Source organism: Chiloscyllium punctatum, unplaced genomic scaffold (assembly GCF_047496795.1).
Source record: "Chiloscyllium punctatum isolate Juve2018m unplaced genomic scaffold, sChiPun1.3 scaffold_91, whole genome shotgun sequence".
NCBI lineage: Eukaryota > Metazoa > Chordata > Chondrichthyes > Orectolobiformes > Hemiscylliidae > Chiloscyllium > Chiloscyllium punctatum.
Genome location: NW_027309825.1, coordinates 1,114,779 through 1,118,790, shown reverse-complemented (window position 1 = coordinate 1,118,790; position 4,012 = coordinate 1,114,779).

Here is a 4,012-nt window from a genome sequence, read left to right as displayed (position 1 = left end):
CTGAAATTCCTTTGTCGAAAGAGGGTGATGATCCCTACACTGAAAGCGTATATCTAGCCAAATCCAAGTAAGAAAGAGAATTATTTTTCCACACGGTAAGCATGCAGTTGCCTTTAGCAGAGTGAGATGAAGGCTGAGTATACTTGTTGAAATTTGGATCACAGTGTGAATTCAGTGCGGGGGTTGGGCGGAGGGGGGGGGTGATTTCAATATAGAAACTCCAAGAAGGAAACTTTCCGGAATGAGATGTGAGTGGGAGGTGTAAAACAACATGAATGTAGAGGTCGAGTCACACTGGGACCAGAGGCAAAGTGGTAGCAGAATACACAGCTTGATGCTTGTGCAGGGCAGGTAGACCTGTTCAAAAAGCCTCAGATAGGAACCATAATGTGAGACAATGTGCTTTGTAATTGGACAGGGTAACCTGGAATCAGGAAGCGGAGATGAGCAGGGAAGAGGATGGAGCAGCAATGGCAGGGGTTTCTGGGGGTAATTCAGGCAGCACAGTTGACATTCATGCCCAGCATCTGCTCATTGTCCCTGAAATATTCACCCTAAATCTGGCTTGTTAATTTGAGATGGAATAGTATCCTTGACAGATTTTGTCAACCACGGGCGGTTCATCTTCTTCCGAGTCCTTCTTTTTTGAACAGAAACAATAATTGCTTAGTGTTATGGGATATCTGCTTGAATGTCTGCTCCTGTATGTCCACTGACCTTCCTCTGGGTCTATTTCCACATCCCTCTTTAGACCAGATGTGACACAGAAATCCTCAATCTAAAGGTTTGGTTCTTTTCAATCATTCAGGAGGAAGTTCTGCATGTGGCTGAATACACGATCAGCGGAGGCTGACTCTATTCTCCCAGTTTCTCCATCTCTGTTGTTTCTGTTTGATGATGCCACATTGCAGTGAGCTGCCTCTGATGTGAACTCCTATTCCTTCAAACCAAAAATCCCCTAACTCCGGTGGACAGGGCCTTAAGCTGTCACTGTCCCGTCGCCCTCACTCCGGCCCCTCCTTCCGAGAATCCAAATTCATGGAATCATCCTCTGCCACTTCCACCACCTCCAGCAGGACTACACCATCAAACACATCTTCCCCTCTCGTCCACTGTCAGCATTACATGGGGACCATTCCTTCTGTGACACCACCATCACCCTGAACACTTCGCCACTCCCCCCATGGCACCTTCTCTTACAATTGCAGAAAGTGCAACACTTGCCCATTCACCTCTTCACTCCTCACTGTCCAAGGCCCCAATCAATACTTCCAGTTCAAGTAGCATTCCACTTGTATACGTTCAATCCAGTCTCCTGTCATTGCTGCTCACAATGCAGTCCCCCTTACACTTGGGAGACCAAACAGAGACTGTTTTAAGGAACACTTCCACTCTGTAGGAATAATCCTGACCTTCCCATTGCTTCCCATTCATATAACCTACATTGTTCTCATGCTGACTTTTCGGTCCTGAGATGCTGAAATGTTCCAAGGAAGCACAACCCAAACTTGAGTAACTCCTCACTTTGCACTTTGGTATATTACAGCCTGTAGGAGTTAATATTCAATTCCATAATTACGCAGCCTGATCCCATTATGGCTGTTCTCCATTTTTCATAAATTCTGCTTCCTGGTTTCCCTATGACCTTGTCTGTGACTTGTTTATTTTGCACTCTATAGAAAGAACGCATTTTTCCCATTTACACTTTAATTTACACCCATTTTACATCTGTTTCTCGTTCGCCACAACTAAAAGCTCATTCCTTTATGGCATTGCATCTCCACATGCTCTGTTTCCCATCATCCCTCGATCACTTTTGTCAAGGGATTAAGGAGTTTTTTTTTAAGTTCTGAATAAGGGTCACGCTGGACTTCAAACACTGTCTCTGTCTCTCTGTCTCCACAGATGCTGCGAGATCTGCTGATTTTTTTCCAGCAATTTCTTGTTTGAACAGCTTGAAAGAGGTGTGTCCAAGCCGCTCAAATGCCCTGTCCATCATGGAGCGCCATACACCGGGGAGTGAACAGTCATGCAAGATGTAGAAATTCATTGGTTCTGAAATGACATAAGACTGGCATCATTGACGCTACAGAGTTCTTAATGAAGATCATGGAGAGAAACAGAGGGAAACACATTCAATTTAAACACCGAAGGTGGCGCCACTGGAAGGGAAACGATCCATATGAATGTTAGAATTAGAATCGCTTCAGTGTGGACACAGGCTCTTCAGCCCAACAACTCCAAAACGCTTCTCTGAAGACTATACCAACCAGACCTATTCCCATATCCTACACTTACCCCTGACTAATGGACCCAACCTACACATCCCTGAACACTACGGACAATTTTAACAAGGTCAATGCACCTAAACTGCACATTTGTGGACTGTGGTTGGAAACCGAAGCACCCGGAAGGAACCCACGCAGACACGGGGAGAATGCACAACCGCCCCAAAGGCAGTCGCCAAAGGATGGAATCGAACTTGAGTCCGTCGTGTTGTGAGGCAGCAGTGCTAACCACGGACCGACGGTGCTGCCCGGCGAAATGCGTCTAGGGGTTTTGAGAATCCAGACAAACGCTCAGAAGAATGAGAATACGAAAATGGAAGTGTTATCACATCCGAAACCAGAGTAGGTCATGGTGTGATGGGTGAATGGGTCTTGGTGTGAACTTGGGGATAGACGGCTGAATTCCAATGCAGAAGTTGCAGCTCAAAACTGGGAATTCATGTGGTACTGTCTTTCACAGCTGGACAGAAGGAGAATTGTATTGAATCATATTCGGCAACTTTATGCCCAGAATAATCCCTCAGTCTATCATTCCCATTAAGCTGATCGATGTTTCAGAGACGAGTTGGGGAATGTACTCGGGTCAGAAGCATGTATACCGAAAACTGATGACAATCCATTTAAAGCTACCGCACTTGACCACTGTATTTACATTCCAAACAGTAGGACTAATATCTGGTAGAGAGGGAGAAATGAATGCAAACCAAACAGATCTGATAGAAGTTCGACAGTACTGCCACATCCAGTCTGAAATGGAGTTGAACTATGAAACAACTGACGATAAAAGAGGATTCGACAAATTTTATTTTAAAACAACATTGTTCAAAGGGATTAGGGTGTCACTGGTTAGCTCATCAGTTATTGCCCAGAGGATAGTTAAGAGTCAACCACATTGCTGTGGGTCTGGAGTTACATGTGTCCAGAGGAGATATAGATGGCAGTTTCCATTCCTTAAGGACATCAGGGAACCAGATGGGTTTGTCCTACAATCAGCAACTGATTCATCATCTCATCATTAGCCTCTTAATCCCAAACATGCACTGGATTTGAATTCCACCATCTACTTTAACAGGATTCGAACTCAGACCACCTGAACATTACTGGGTTTGTTAGACTAACATCGCAGCAGTTATTGCTGAGGCTATTGCTCTACCATCCCTCGAAATAATGGAACCTTCCTGAACATCAGTGTAAAAGACAAGGATGCCGTGTCTGCACCATCCTCAGGAAGACTTGTTGATTGAATGACGCCCACAGAATCACAGATGCCAGTCTCCAACCAATTCGATTTGCTGCACGTGACATGAAGAAACAGCTGAACACATTAGACACGACAAAGGCAATGGTCTTTGAAACCATTCTTACAAAAGGACTGAAGACTTGTGCTGCACAACAAGCCATGTCCCTGGGGACGCTATGTTATTCCAGCTCCAAGTCTGACATCTCCCTGGCAATGTAAAATATTACTCAACTATGTTCCATCCCCTAAGAGAGGAATAATTACAAGCTGACCAATTACCACCCCCTCAGTCCCATCACGACAATCAAATTGGTGACAATTCTTTCTGCCAGAGATGTCAAGCTGCAAAGAAATAATCGGCTCAGTGTGGTGTCCCATAGGTCCCCATGTGGAGATTGTGCAGTTGTGGAAATGTCACTGGATTACATTCCAGATCAGGCTAATTCATTGACTGCTGGTGAAAGTTGACAACAATCAATAAAAT